This window comes from Chlorocebus sabaeus, chromosome 14 (assembly GCF_047675955.1).
Source record: "Chlorocebus sabaeus isolate Y175 chromosome 14, mChlSab1.0.hap1, whole genome shotgun sequence".
NCBI classification, from domain to species: Eukaryota; Metazoa; Chordata; class Mammalia; order Primates; family Cercopithecidae; genus Chlorocebus; species Chlorocebus sabaeus.
The window spans coordinates 69,458,315-69,475,046 of NC_132917.1; the positions used below are offsets into that span (position 1 = coordinate 69,458,315).

General features: G+C 41.4%; 1 non-coding gene across 1 annotated transcript; it reads left to right on the plus strand.

Annotated features, from left to right (window-relative positions):
• The first annotated feature begins 15,425 nt into the window (after positions 1-15,425).
• LOC119627454 (small nucleolar RNA U13) lies at positions 15,426-15,529 on the plus strand. The gene has a single exon (XR_005243646.1). It is a non-coding gene; the product is annotated as a small nucleolar RNA U13 (small nucleolar RNA).
• The last annotated feature ends 1,203 nt before the right edge of the window (positions 15,530-16,732 follow it).

The window sequence follows — 16,732 nt, forward strand, 5'->3', positions numbered from 1 at the left end:
CCAGGGTTTAAGCCCTGAAGATCTCATCCTCTGCATCAGTGCTGAACTCTGTCTCTCAGCCTTGCCCTGTGTTCCCCCAGAGGAGGAACTCTACGGTACTTTTTGCAACCACTTCCTGAGCCTTTTGAAGACTCAGTGATATGGATCAGGTTTGTTCTCAACTCTCTCTGCTACTGGCTTTTGACACTACCTCCTCTGATCTGCTAAATCATTTTTCACTCGTTTATTTGCTGTCCCTCTTCCAAAAGTTTAGTGCTGTTGTCCCCTGTGCTATTTTCTTGTCTTCATGGGTTTATGCCCTGAAGGTCTCATCTTCTTCTTTGGAACAACAACCATGCACATGTCAAGTCTCCATTCTCTACCCTTTGTGTCTATGATCTCATCTGTTATCATTTTCTTTTTCTTTTTCTTTTTTTTTTTTTTTTTTTGAGACAGAGTCTCACTCTGTTGCCCAGGCTGGAGGCTCGATCTCGGCTCACTGCAACTTCCACCTCCCAGGTTCAAGCGATTCTCCTGCCTCAACCTCCCGAGTAGCAGGGATTACAGGCACCTGCCACCGCACCTGGTGAATTTTTGTATTTTTAGTAGAGACGGGGTTTCACCATGTTGACTAAGCTGGTCTTAAACTCCTGACCTTTCAGGTGATCCACCCACCTTGGCCTTCCAAAGTGCTGGGATTACAGATATGAGTCACCACACGGGCCTTTTTTTTTTTTTTTTTAAGACAAGGTTTTTTTTGTCTGTTTGTTTATTTTGTTTTGAGATGGAGTCTTGCTCTGTTGCCCAGGCTGGATTGCAGTGGCACAATCTCAGCTCACTGCAGCCTCTGCCCGCCGGGTTCCAGTGATTCTCCTGCCTCAGCCTCCTGAGTAGCTGGAATTACAGGCACATGCCACCACACCCAGCTGATTTTTTTTTTTTTTTTTTTTTTTTTTGAGACGGAATCTCACTCTGTCGCCCAGGCTGGAGTGCAGTGGCACGATCTTGGCTCACTGCAAGCTCTACCTCCTGGGTTCACACCATTCTCCTGCCTCAGCCTCCTGAGTAGCTGGGACTACAGGTGCCAGTCACCACGCCTAGCTAATTTTTTGTATTTTTTAATAGAGATAGGGTTTCACCATGTTAGCCAGAATGGTCTCCATCTCCTGACCTCGTGATCCACCCGCCTTGACCTCCCAAAGTGCTGGGATTACAGGCATGAGCCACCACGCCCGGCCCAGAATTTAAAACTACATTAGAAGCAGTGAAAAACTGAGTGACCTGGACAGCAAACTTGAGAAGCTCTCTCAGAAAGTAGAGGAAAAGAACAAAGAGATGACGATGTTATCCAGGCATGGTTCCATGTGCCTAGAGTCCTACCCACTTGGGAGAATGAGGCGAGAGTATTGCTTGAGCCCAGGAACTCGAGGTTACAGTAAGCTGTGATCACACCACTGCACTCCACCCTGGTGGACACAGCAAGGCGTAGTTTTGTTTTCTTGGAGATGTTCATTACCTGGTCTAGTTTCTTTTGATTCTTACTTGTCTTACTGCCAGCTTTCCCTTTCTACCTCAATCTGTATATTATCTCTTTTTAAGTATCTATTTGTCTTTTTGTTTGTTTGTTTGTTTTTTGGAGACAGAGTCTCACTCACTTTGTTGCCCAGGCTAGAGTGCAGTGGCGTGATATCAGCTCATTCCAGCCTCAGCTTCCTGGATTCAAGCAATCCAGTCTCAGCCTCCAAAAGCACTGGGATTACAGGCATGAGCCACTGTATTCTCGGCCTTTTTATTGAATTTTTATTGCAAACATAAAGTGGATTTTTTTTTTTTAGATGAAATCTCACTCTGTTACCCAGGTTAGAGGGCAGTGGCGCAATCTCAGCTCACTGCAACCTCTGCCTCCCAGGTTCAAGAGATTCTCCTGCCTCAGCCTCCCAAGAAGCCGGGACTATAGGCCCATGCCCAGCTAATTTTCTGTATTTTTAGTAGAGACAGGGTTTTGCCATGTTGGCAAGGCTGGCCTCGAACTCCTGACCTCAAGTGATCCACCCGCCTCAGACTCTCAAAGTGTTGGGATTACAGACGTGAGCTACCACGCCCAGCCTCTTCCTCATCTTGAGTGTTGTGTTTTCTTGTTATATGCTGTAGAATCTTCTCATAAACCTATGAGATGGTTGTAATTTTTTTCTGTTTACTCATCCTTAGATGAGCAGTGTTGCTGAGTCAATCTTTTTCTTTTAAGGAATTTTAATAGGTTGTTGGGAGAAGCTTAGGGACCTCTAGTCAGATGGCTTCTTAAATTAGAATTTAGCCTTTTCATTTTGAAAACCGGTTGTGTTGACTGGAATTGGGCACATTAAAGAATTGAACTAAGGCTGGGTGTGGTGGCTCACATCTGTGATCCCAGCACTTTGGGAGGCTGAGGCAGGCTGATCACTTGAGGTCAGGCGTTTGAGACCAGCCTGGCCAACATAGTGAAACCTTGTCTCTACTAAAAATACAAAAATTAGTCAGGCATGATGGCAGATGCCTGTAATCCCAGCTACTCGGGAGGCTGAGGCAGAAGAATCAGTTGAACCCAGGATGTGGAGGTTGTAGTGAACCCAGAGAGCGCCACTGCACCCTAGCCCGGGTGACAGAGCAAGATTTCATCCCCCGCAAAAAAGAAAGAATTGAACTAAGATGTCCTTGTTATACTTGACATAAAATACAGAGTGGGGTTCCTGAAATGGTCAGAGAGAGCAGTACAAATGTTCCTGCCCTATCCTTAGTGAGACATGCATTCTTAAGATCTTTCTCCCTTAGTTCACAGCCTCTTAGTTGGATGTCCCTGTGTCACAGAACACATTTTGGCTATGGGGTGTGATCTGTGTCTGAGGAAAAACAAGAAGCTACACATCATCCACACAGGAGCCAGATCTGGAACTCTGGATTCAGTTCTTCAGGACTATTTGAACAAACAATCACTAAACACTAGAGTAAAGGATGTCCTACTAGAAGTCTTATTCTGACTCCTAAGACCATGCTACTCAAAATGTTGATCCACAAACCAGTGCCAGTCCTTGAACTTTGTTTGTTACTGGTCCACAGTTAGATAAGTACAGAAATGGAGAATAGACACGTGCAGTATATGTAAATGATATATAACTTACAGTCCAATTGAGATGCTTTGGGAGTGAAAGGGGGGACAATGAAAATTATGCTAGGACAAAAATCATTAACTGAACTGTCCAGGTAAACTGGAACATATAGTCACCTCATCCTTAGATTTCACCAGCAGTAGAGTCCTGGGGACACATGAACCAAATGCCCTCCTGCATTTTTCTGTTCCTGAGAGGAAAATACCCTCATTCCCAAATCCCAGCCTCTGTACACTTCTTAGCATAGCCTAGCAATTACCCCGGGCCCCTTGTGACACCATTTCCTAAACCAGCCTTGGAAACTCATTTATGATTGGACACTATGTCTTTCCCTCTTGCCTAAGCTGAGAACTCTAACAGTGACTGCCTTTCCCCTAGAAGGTATTTTGGAGGGCCAGGCACCAGTCCTTAGCCGTGCCTCCTTGTGAAGTCTTAAAATATGATGCTTGGTTCCATATGAAATTTAAAGTAGTTTTTTTCTAATTCTGTGAAGAAAGTCAATGGAAGCTTGATGGGGATAGCATTGAATCTATACATTACTTTCGGTAGTATGACCATTTTCACAATATTGATTCTTTCTATCTATGAACATGGAATGTTTTTCCATTTGTTTGTGTCCTCTCTTATTTCCTTGAGCAGTGGTTTGTAGTTCTCCTTGAAGAGATCCTTTACATCCCTTGTAAGTTGTATTTCTAGGTATTTTATTTTCTTAGTAGCAATTATGAATGGGAGTTCACTCATGATTTGGTTTTCTGTTTGTCTATTATTGGTGTATAGGAATGCTTGTGATTTTTGCACATTGATTTTATATCCTGAGACTTTGCTGAAGTTGCTTATCAGCTTAAGGAGATTTTGGGCTGAGACGATGGGGTTTTCTAAATATACAATCATGTCATCTGCAAACAGAGACAATTTGACTTCTTCTCTTCCTATTTGAATACTCTTTATTTCTTTCTCTTGCCTGATCGCCCTGGCCAGAACTTCCAATACTATGTTGAATAGGAGTGGTGAGAGAGGGCATCCTTGTCCTGTGCCGGTTTTCAAAGGAAATGCTTCCAGCTTTTGCCCATTCAGTATGATATTGGGTGTGGGTTTGTCATAAACAGCTCTTATTATTTTGAGATACATTCCATCAATACCTAGTTTATTGAGAGTTTTTAGCATGAAGGAGTGTTGAATTTTATCGAAGGCCCTTTCTGAATGTATTGAGATAATCTTGTGGTTTTTGTCATTGGTTCTGTTTATGTGATGGATTATGTTTATTGATTTGCATATGTTGAACCAGCCTTGCATCCCAGGGATGAAGCTGACTCGACCGTGGCAGATAAGTTTTTTGATGTGCTGCTGGATTCGGTTTGCCAGTATTTTACTGAGGATTTTTGGATAGCCAAGACAATCCTAAGCAAAAAGAACAAAGCTGGAGGCATCACACCACCTGGCTTCAAACTATGCTACAAGGCTACAGTAACCAAAACAGCATAGTACTGGTACCAAAACAGATATATAGACCAATGGAACAGAACAGAGGCCTCAGAAATAATACCACACATCTACAACCATCTGATCTTTGACAAACCTGACAAAAACAAGCAATGGGGAAAGGATTCCCTATTTAATAAATGGTGATGGGAAAACTGGCTAGCCATATGCAGAAAACGGAAACTGGGCCCCTTCCTTACACCTTGTATTATACAAAGATTAACTCAAGATGGATTAAAGACTTAAATGTAAGACCTAAAACCATAAAAACCCTAGAAGAAAACCTAGGCAATACCGTTCAGGACAGAGGCCTGGGCAAAGACTTCATGACAATAACACCAAAAGCAATGGCAACAAAAGCCAAAATTGACAAATGGAATCTAATTAAACTAAAGAGCTTCTGCACAGCAAAAGAAACTATCATCAGAGTGAACAGGCAACCTACAGAATGGGAGAAAATTTTTGCAATCTACCCATCTGACAAAGGGCTAATATCCAGAATCTATAAGGAACTTAAACGAATTTACAAGAAAACAACAGACAACTCCATCAAAAAGTGAGTGAAGGGTATGAACAGACACTTCTCAAAAGAAGACATTTATGCAGCCAACAAACATACAAAAAAAAAGCTCATCATCACTGGTCATTAGAGAAATGCAAATCAAAACCACAATGAGATACCATCTCATGCCAGTTAGAATGGCAGTCATTAAAAAGTCAGGAAACGGCCAGGCGCGGTGGCTCAAGCCTGTAATCCTAGCACTTTGGGAGGCCGAGACGGGCAGATCACGAGGTCAGGAGATTGAGACCATTCTGGCTAACCCAGTGAAACCCCGTCTCTACTAAAAAATACACACCAAAAAAAACTAGCCGGGCGAGGTGGTGGGCGCCTGTAGTCCCAGCTATTCGGGAGGCTGAGGCAGGAGAATGGCGTAAGCCCGGGAGGCGGAGCTTGCAGTGAGCTGACATCGCGCCACTGCACTCCAGCCTGGGCGACCGAGCGAGACTCCGTCTCAAAAAAAAAAAAAAAAAAAAAAAAAAGTCAGGAACAACAGATGCAGGAGAGGATGTGGAGAAAGAGCAACGGTTTTACACTGTTGGTGGGAGTGTAAATTAGTTCTACCATTGCGGAAGACAGTGTGGTGATTCCTCAAGGATCTAGAAACAGAAATAGCATTTGACCCAGCGATCCCATCACTGGGAATATACCCAAAGGATTATAAATCATTTCACTATAAAAACACATGCACACGTATGTTTATTGCAGCACTGTCCACAATAGCAAAGACTTGGAACCAACCCAAATGCCCATCAATGATAGACTGGATAAAGAAAATGTGGCACATTTACACCATGGAATACTATGCAGTCATAAAAAAAAGAGAAGTTCATGTCATTTGCAGGAACATGGATGAAACTGGAAACCATTCTCAGCAAACTAACACAGGAACAGAAAACCAAATACCACGTGTTGTCACTCGTAAGTGGGAGTTAAACAATGAGAACACATGGACACAGGGAGGGGAACATCATACACAGGGGCCTGTTGGGGGGTAGGGAGCTAGGGGAGGGATAGCATTAGGAGAAATACCTAATGTAGATGATGGGTTGATGGGCGCAGCAAACCACCATGGCACATGTCCTGTGTAACAAACCTGCATGTTCTGCACGTGTATCCCAGAACTTAAAGTATAATTTAAAAAAATATACATGATGCTTGGTCATAACTACTGAACTACTGAATACAGTATTGACCCCAGTTCATTAGAAACTTTAGAGTTTAGTGCTTCTCTGCACATATTTTCCAAATACAACATACAGCAGTTTTTTTTGTTGTTGTTGTTGTTGGAGTCTCATTCTGTCCCCCAGGATAGAGTTTAGTGGCCTGATTTCCTTTTATTGCAACCTCCGCCTCCTGGGTTCAAGTTATTCTCCTCCCTAAGCCTCCTGAGTAGCTGGGACTACAAGCATGCGCCACCACGCCCAGCTAATTTTTGTAGTTTTAGTAGAGATGGGGTTGCACCATGTTGGCCAGGCTGGTCTTGTACTCCTGACCTCAGGTGATCTGCCTGCCTCAGTCTCCCAAAGTGCAGAGATTACAGGTGTGAGCCACTGCACCTGGTCATTATTTCTTGCTGGTGTAACAGGAGGGCAGAGATTAGGCCACAGTAGAAATATACAGCCTTTCAGCTGGAAACAACTGTGAAATATCATACACTGTGAACTATTACAGTGGCTTTCCAATGTTTTTGCTGATACAATCACTACATTAATTTTTTTTTTTTTTTTTTTTTAGAGATGGAGTCTCTCTGCTGTCCAGGCTGGAGTGCAGTGGCACAATCTCGGCACACTGCAACCTCCGCCTCCTGGGTTCAAGCGATTCTCCTGCCTCAGCCTCCCAAGTAGCTGGCATTACAGGTGCCCGCCACCATGCCCAGCTAATTTTTGTATTTTTAGTAGAAACGGGGTTTCACTGTTTTGGCCAGGCTGGTCTCGAACTCCTGACCTTGTGATCCGCCCACCTCGACCTCCCAAAGTGCTGGGATTACAAGTGTGAGCCACCGCGCCCGGCACACTACATTAATTTTTAACACCTTGTACTCTCTCATGTATTTTAAAGTTGACATATAGAAATTTCATCACAACTCTAAATAATTACAAAGGATATAATTTTTGGCATCTTATAAATAAAAGAAAACTTATATTACTATTTTAATGTATGCAATGGAGACTAAATACCACATATTCGATGGACTACATTCACCATCATCATACTTACTCTCCAACAGTTAGAAATTTCACATTATTGCTTTTTCTACTAGAACATATATTTTTGCCTCCCCCAATATTTTATTCTAAAGTAATAATTTTATGCTGGGAATTCTTTTATTGATTTTATATTATAATTCTCTATGATAAAATATGGATATACCTTTAAATTTAAGCTTTTAACTTCCTGTGAGTATAAGTCTCTAAGTGTTAAAATTTTTCTTCTGGATTGATGTATGCTACTTATTAACTTTATACAATTGGTTAGAACAATATATGTATAATACAAATTTTGATAAACACAAAAAATAAAAGCATACTGGAAATGCATTTATTCACAAGGTGAATGGGGATTTAAAAATTTTTGTTCACCAATTCTATCAATTCTATGCCTATGTAAACATTTTTTATAGATATAAGCATTGGGGTAACTTGTTCAATATATAAGTGGATGAGGCTTGAAGAAGTTCCCTTTAATACTATTACTTATTTCTTTGCACTCCTGAGATATAAGCAAAAATATTCAAAGGTTTTATTTTCAAAAATTATTCTTAAAAATGTATCAACTTTAACTTCAACAATCCTCTTTAAATTCTATCAAAAACAAAAAAAATAGGCAGGGCACAGTGGCACACACCTGTAATCCCAGCACTTTGAAAGGCCAAGGCAGGAGGATCACTTGAGCCGGGGAGTTGGAGACCAGCCTCGCCAACATGGCAAAAACCTGTCTCTACTAAAACTACAAAAAATTAGCTTGCCGTGGTGGCACACTTCTGTAATCCCAGCTACTTGGGAGACTGAGGCAGGAGAATTGCTTGAGCCTGGGAGGCAGAGGCTGCAGTGAGCTGAGATTTGCACCACTGCACTCCAACCTGGGTGACAGAGCAAGGCTCTGTCTCAAAAAAATAAATACATATAAAAATAAAAAGCAAACAATAGAAACTGCTCCTTGCAGAAATTTATTCCCCAGCTGTTGAGGCTGTTCATACCCTCACTTTCTAGGAAAGATATCAAAACAGTTTCACCAAGATTTAACAAATGACTGCTATTATTTCTCTTAGAGGTACCTTGTTTAACCCAGGATTCTCAGAGAGAGTTCAGAAAATAGAAATAATGTTCATTTCAAAGCACCTTTTCAATACAATTATTTCTTGGTAAAATGCTGTTCTTATAATGTGATTTAAATTTATTTTTATTTATTTATTTATTTACTTTTTTTTGAGACGGAGTCTTGCTCTGTCGCCCAGGCTGGAGTGCAGTGGTGCCATCTCGGCTCACTGCAACCTCCGCCTCCCTGGTTCAAGTGATTCTCCTGCCTCAGCCTCCTGAGTAGCTGGGACTACAGGTGGGCGTCACCTCGCCTGGCTAATTTTTTTTTGCATTTTCAGTAGACACGGGGTTTCACCATGTTGGTCAGGCTGGTCTCGAACTCCTGACCTCGTGATCCACCTGCCTTGGACTCCCAAAGTGCTGGGATTACAGGCGTGAGTCACCGTGCCTGGCCAATCTAAATTTATTTTTGTCAAACCTGAGGAGATGCAGATTTTGCTCATTTAGTTTGTGAAAACAGATCTAGTTAGTAAAGTCAGTCCTATTTGTGAAACAAACCAGGTAAATCAGTGTTACTTTGTGAAAAAAAGTCTAACTTCTTTTTTGTCTAAGTTGAATTGCAATACAAATATGTGTTCATATATGTTTCAAGAAAGATTATAAACCATTGGAAAATAAATTAGAGATAGCATCTAGAAACAGTAGTAACGACAAGATGAAAGTTAGACTGCTCTAGTGTAATTAGCTTCTCCACTTTATGTTATAAACCAAGATGAAAAGAATATGCTATTTATTACTTATTTTGAAACAATGCACTAAAATGTGTCACTAAAGTCACAAGTAAGTCATTAAGTGAGGAGTGTGATAAAAGGCATTGTATGCTTTTCTTATTTATTTATTTACTTTTTTATTATCTCTTCTTTTAGAGACAAGGTCTTGTTCTGTTGCCTAGGCTGGAGTGCAGTGGTGTGATCAATAGCTCACTGCAGCCTTGAACTCCTGGGCTCAAGTGATGCTTTTGTTACTATGTATGGCATGTGTCAAATACAAGTATTTGGTTTTCAGAATAGTTAAGTAAGAATCATGTGTAAAAATCAGCAATAGAGCAGGGCATGGTGGCTCACACCTGTAATCCTAGCTCTTTGAGAAGCTGTGGCAGGAGGATTGCTTGAAGCCAGGAGTTCGAGACCAGTCTGGGCAACAAGGTGAGATTTTAAACGTATAGCTTTCGTGCTTGCAAGAAAGAAATGTAAGTTGGCAGGTGACAGAAAGGAAGCAGGTCTTGAAATCAGAGGGAAAATATTCCAGCTACCATTGCAATTGCTCGGGGCAGTGGGGGCTCGGGAGAAGATGCTATAAGTCAAGAACTTGGATTTTAAGGCATACCTAGGAATAAAGCACCTAGTCCTGGGCCTGCTACAGACAGATAATCCTGTGTGAAGCTGGAACTCTCAAAGAGTGGCACCCTCAGTGAAAGGAAACATAGAAAAAAATCTACTCACCAGCCCAGAGAGGTGATAAGAAAATAGATATTTTCTTGTCTATCTGTATGTATGCATGTATGCATGTATGTATGTATGTATGTATTTCTTGTCTGTCTTTATATATGCAGAAGAAAGGGTAAGAAAAAAGAATTTCTGCGGAGTCATTAAAAACCCAGACCTGCTTTTCACATTGCTTTTGACTTTGCTTTATACTCTCCTTGTGGTCAAGAAACCCTTAAATTAAGAAGTTAACATAAAAATTGACTCTGGGCCAATGGTAAACCCTAGAGGCACTTACAGGAGCAAACGTAACATCACTGTGGATACTCCTTCAACCGAGGTCACATGAAGGTCTCATGGACTAAAACAAATCAGTGTAAAAAAGAGTTCATAGAAAAACAGCATAAAACACAAGAAAAAAAAATCACCCATGAGCTCAGTTAAGAGAACAAAACAAGAGCATTGGAGCCTTAAAATCCTGAAATATTAGACTAACATTCTAAAAGGTGATGTAAAATAAATATTGTTTAAAATAATTACAAATGAAATCAGAAATCAAAACCCTATGATTAGGAAAAAGAGTGTATGAAGAAACAACAGGTAAATCTAGAGAACTACCAAAGGGAAATTTTAGAAATGAAAGACATAATCACCGAAATTTAAAGCAAATGGCTAAATAGCAGATAAGACACAATGAAAGAGAAAGAACCAATTAACTAGAAGATAAATCTGAGGCTATTTGCCAGAAGGGGGAGAAACAGAGAGAGAGAGAGAGAGAGAGAGAGAGAGAGAGAGAGAGAGAGAGAGAGAGAGAAAATGAGTGAAAAGTTGAGATATGGAAGATAGGAACATTCTTAAAATAGAAGGGAGATGGCCGGGCGCGGTGGCTCAAGCCTGTAATCCCAGCACTTTGGGAGGCCGAGACGGGCGGATCACGAGGTCAGGAGATCGAGGCCATCCCAACATGGGCTAACATGGTGAAACCCCGTCTCCACTAAAAAATACAAAAAACTAGCCAGGCGAGGTGGCGGGCGCCTGTAGTCCCAGCTACTCAGGAGGCTGAGGCAGGAGAATGGCATAAACCCGGGAGGCGGAGCTTGCAGTGAGCTGAGATCCGGCCACTGCACTCCAGCCTGGGTGACAGAGTAAGGTAGATCTCAAAAATTTTTTAAATCTCACAAGGACAAAGGAAGAAGAGATAAAAAATAATAAGAGTTTGGAACCTGAAAAGCACATGGACAGGTGATAACTGACTTAGCAGATCTGAGAAAGCCGACTTTCAAACCAGAAGTAGGGAAAACGAAGAAGCAACATGACAGTAGAATTTCTTGGGATAAGAGAGCTTTTTGCACTGGATGCGTTTGAAAGTGGGTGTGTAGGTGAGACTAAACCCAGGACGAGTTCTTGTAAGTCTGTACAAGAAGCAGTGAGCCTCCCCAACACTGCACAGTGGCTACTGCTCCTCTTCCGCCAGGGCGGATGATTGGACGTATGTCCTCTGAAGAATCATGCAGGGCTCTCTGGAATGGGGACACCAGATGTAGTCGAGGTGTTCTGGTTGTCTAAGGTTGCCTAAAAACCACCCCAACACTTGAAGATGACTTAAAACAATAACCATTATATCTCATGATTTTCTGGGTCTGAATTTGAACTGAGCAATTCTTCTGTTCCACCTGGCATCAAGAAAGGTCACTTGGTGTTATCCAGCTGGCAGATGGGCCAGTCTGGAGAACTCACATATTGGGTACTATGATAAGAAGAGCTGGAAGGTTGGTCTCAACTGGCACTGTCAACTAGAGCATCTACACATGCCCTCTTCACATGGCAGGCTCAGAGTCAGATTTCCTTCATGGAGGCTCAGGGTTTCCAGAAATGATACTCCAAGACATCCAGGCAGAAGTTACAAGGCTTCTTATTATGCAAGCTTGGAAGCTGATGAACGTTATTTCTGTTGCATTCTATAAGTCATGCCTGTCACTAGGGCCAGTCTAGATTTGAGGGAAGGGGATTAGGCTCCATCTCTGAGTGGGCATGGGTGGGAGGGTGCAAAGAACTTGCAGCCATCTTTCATTAAGGCCAAGAGATGAACACAAGACTAGGGCTACTGTACTGAAATTGAAGAGCCAAATGAAACTTAAGATGATGTTTACTGAGCTGCTTGGTATTCTTCCCACTTGGCTCCTAGAACTCTGGCAACCAGGATCAAACTCACTAAGATGGAGAGTTTGGAATACTCTTCTCTGGGGAATCTAAGAGGAAAGACCTGAAGAGATGTAATCATTTATGCAATGAAACTGGAGGAACCTGTTGGTCAACTCACCCTTGTCAAGCCCCACCCACTTACACACACACTCAGGGCTTCCAGGCAGCTTTGCAGATCTCACTCTTAGGTTTGCGAGATAAAGTACAGGACACTTAGTTAAATTTGATTTTCAGTGAACACCAAGTAATGTTATACTAAAATATAAAATACTCATGTACTATAAGTATGTCCTAAATACTGAATGAGACACACCTATACTAAAAATTGTTTGTTGTTTATCTAAAATTCAAATTTAACCAGATGTCCTGGTTTCTCTTTTCTTTCGTTCCTTTTTTTTTTTTTTTTGCTAAATATGGCACACTTAAATAAGAGCAGAGAGCCAAAGGTCATCACAATATAAGAGAAGGATCTGACAATAAAGATAGAATCCAAAACACGCTAACAAGGAAAACAAAATGAGGAAGAAAAAGACTATGGAGAGAAGAAAACTTTGAGAAATCTACTATTGACCTTCTCTGAGAAAGATCAGATAAAACAGAAATGCTGGGCATGGTGACATAAGACTGTAGTCCCTGTATTCTCCACAGGCTGAGGTGGGAGAATTGCTTGAGCCCAGGTTGAGGTTGTAGTGTGCTATTATCACGCCTGTGAACAGCCACTGCACTCTAGCCTGGGTGACATAGAAAGACCCTGTGTCAATAAAAAAAGAAAAAGTACTCTAAAAAATGAACACTCAGAGAACCAAATGGAGTTCTTTTAAATTAAAAATCCGACAGCAAAAATGAAAAACTCAGCAGAATGTTAACAAGATAAAGTTAGAAAATATCCTAGAATGCATAGGCAAAAGGCAAAGAGAAGGGAAAGAAATAAGAAAGGGTAAGATCAGAAAGCCAGCCCTGGACATCTGGGAAACAGGGGAAGAAATGAATTAGATAATTTAATTATATATTTTGAGAACTAAAGAGCATGAATTTCCACATTGAAAGTGCTCACTGAGTACAGTGCAATGGACAAAACCAGAACCACAGCAAGGCACATTGTGAGATAAAACTTCAGAAGACTGTGGACATAGAGAAGATCTTACAAGTACCCAGGAGGAAATGAAGTTTCACATAAAGGATCCAGAATCAGAATGGCATCTGATTTCTCAGTAGCAACGCATGAAACTGAAAGATAATGGAATAATGTATTTAGAATCTGAGGGAAAATAACTTCCAACATAGATTCTCATACCCATCAAAATGTAAAGCGTGAGGGTAAATGGATTTCAGACACGTACAATTTCAAAATATTTATCTCCCATGTACCTTTTCTCAAGAAGCTTTCAGATGGTGAAAGCTTTTCCACCAAAATAAGGACATAAACCAAGAAAGCTTGTGTGTGTGTGTGTGTGTGTGAATGAATAGCAGAATGAACAACTGAAAATTGAATGGTGGGAAGGGTAATAAGCTAACACTATAGTTACAGTTTTCTAATTTTTCTTAACTATAGAGTACACCTAACATTTACTTACTATGTGCACTTACTATGTGCCAGTCACTATTCTAGGTGCTTCACATCAATGGTATCAATCAGTTAATCTTCACAACAGCACTATCAGTTAGATTCTTGCATAGAGTAGGTGTCAATAAGTATTACTATTGATGGTATACAATTGTCATTAATTCAACAAGTCACATTAAACTTCCTGCAGCAGACTGTATTTTTCAAAATTGGTTGCAATAATATGTTCAATCCTATGTGCTCTTCCAAAAACCCTACCCCCCACCTCAATCAAGAGGTGGCATTTATGTCCTTTCCCCTTGAACCCAGGTAGGCTTCTTGGATGGTTTTCTGTGACTGCACCTCTAAAGTAATGCTATGTTGGCCAGGTGCAATGACTCATGCCTGTAATCCCAGCACTTTGGGAGGCTGAGGCAGACAGATCACTTGAGTTCAGGAGTTCAAGACCAGCCTGGCCAACACGGCAAAACCCCATGTCTACTAAAAATACAAAAATCAGCTGAGTGTTATGGTATGCACCTGTAATCCCAGCTACTCAGAAGGATGAGACAGGAGAATCGCTTGACCCTGGAAGGCAGAGGTTGCAGTGAGCCAAGATTACACCACTGCACTCCAGCATGGACTGAATAGGTATTTCTGCAAAGAAGGTACACACATGGCCAACAAACACATGAAAAGATGCTAAACATCATTGATTATTAGGGAAATGCATACCAAAGCCACACTGAGATACTACTTTACAGCTATTAGGGTAGTTGTAATTGAAAAAAACAGACAATAACAAGTGTTGACAAAGATGTGGAGAAACTGGAACTCTCATATAATGCTGGTAGAAATGTAAAATGTGCAACTGGTGGAAAACAGTTTGCCAGTTTCTCAAAAGGTTAAACAGTATCACCAAATGACACAGGAATTCCAGTCATAGTGATATACCCAAGAGGAATAAAAGCATATGTCTGCAAAGAAAACATATACACAAATGTTCATAGTAGCATTATTCACAGTAGCTGAAAAGCGGAAACAACCAAAATGTACAGTAACTGATGAATGGATAAACAAAATATAGATTATTCATACAATGCAATATTATTCCACAATAAAAAAGAATTAAGTACTGATACATGCTACAACATGGATGAATCTTTAAAGCATTATGCTAAGTAAAAGACGCCAGTAACAAAGAACCACATAAAATATAAAACATCAGGCTGGGTGTGGTGGCTCATGCCTATAATTCCAGCACTTTGGGAGGCCGAGGTGGGAGGATCACCTGAGGCCAGGAGTTCGAGACCAACTTGGCCAACATGACGAGATCCTGTCTCTACTAAAAATACAAAAATTAGCTAAGTGTGGTGGTGAACACCTGTAGTTCCAGCTACTCAGGAGGCTGAGGTATGAGAATCACTTGAACTTGGGAGGTGGAGGTTGCAGTGAGCTGAGATCACACCACTGTACTTCAGCCTGGGCAATAGAGTAAGACTCCATCTCAAAATAAAATAAAATAAGCAAGTCTATAGAGATAGAAAGTAGATTAGTGGTTGCCTAGAGCTGAGGAGGCAGAGAGGGTGGGAGGTAAATGAGAGAGACTGCTAATGGGTACAGGATTTTCTTTTGAGGTGATACAAGCATTCCAAAATTGATTGCAGTGATGGTTGCACAACTCCGTGAATATACAAAAAACTATTGAATTGTACACTTCACACAGGTAAACTGGCATGTGAATATCTCAACAAAGCTATTGAAAAAAAGAAAGAGATCCTTTTGTAGTTCATGGGCATAATGATTGGGTATTCACACACATGTGTGAGATGTGCCACACTCAAACCTTGTTATGACCTCAGCACATTACCCATCTGACCTGAAAAAAAAAGAAAAAAAGAAAAGTCCCATAAAGATGTTATAGATTGATTTAGTCTAACGTACAAAATACTCTGGCCTATCCGTGTAGAACTGGGCAGGATACCCTGTGATGTGATGTAGGTGGATGCTGTGGCAACACTTATGTCAGTTCTTCTCTCTCTTTTTTGTCTCTTTTATACTTTTCTTCTCCTCTCCACACAGCATATTATCTATTCTTTATTATCGGTTTTCTTTTTTTTTTTTTTTTTTTTTTTTGAGACGGAGTCTCGCTCTGTCACCCAGGCTGGAGTGCAGTGGCCGGATCTCAGCTCACTGCAAGCTCCGCCTCCCGGGTTCACGCCATTGTCCTACCTCAGCCTCCCGAGTAGCTGGGACTACAGGTGCCTGCCACCTCGCCTGGTTAGTTTTTTGTATTTTTAGTAGAGACGGGGTTTCACTGTGTTAGCCAGGATGGTCTCGATCTCCTGACCTCATGATCCGCCCATCTCGGCCTCCCAAAGTGCTGGGATTACAGGCATGAGCCACCACCCCCGGCCCATTATCAGTTTTCTATTGACCCAACAATGTGGATAACAAAGCGCCTGAAGACTCATTCTCATTGCTCCCAAGGCCATGGCAGCTGAGCCATTCTTCCTATCTAGATGGGGCTTGCTGCTGCACCTGGAATCAGCAGTTGATCTCAGCTGGGCTCTCTCATGTATTGGGGATTGACTGGAACTTGTGGGACTAGGATGGTCTCTGCTTTTCTCCGCGTGTCTTTGCATTCCTCCAGTGGGCTAGCTGGGACAAGCCATCATGCTGGGGTAGAGATGCACTAGTGAGCATGCAGAAATGCACAGGTGCTTTTCAAGTCCCTGCTCGTCTCATGTCTGATAACATTCCATAGGCCTAAGTACATTCCCAGAGGAATGTTCAGTAACAGGAGGAAGGGACAACAAAATTACAAGGCAAAGAGTGTGAAGCCAGGTAGCCTTTAATTGGGGCCATCAATACAATGCATGGACCAGTTTATAAGTTCATGCTTATCTGTTTTATAAACTCTAGGTTGTTTACTAAAGATTATGAATTCAGTTATTTCCCCCTCCAAGTGAAATTTTTTTAAATTTTTCTTTGTTATTACAGAAGTACAAGGAATGAGTAAGAGAATATAGACAAGCTAAATGAAGACAAAGAAGTATGATATATGGCATGGTGGCTCACGC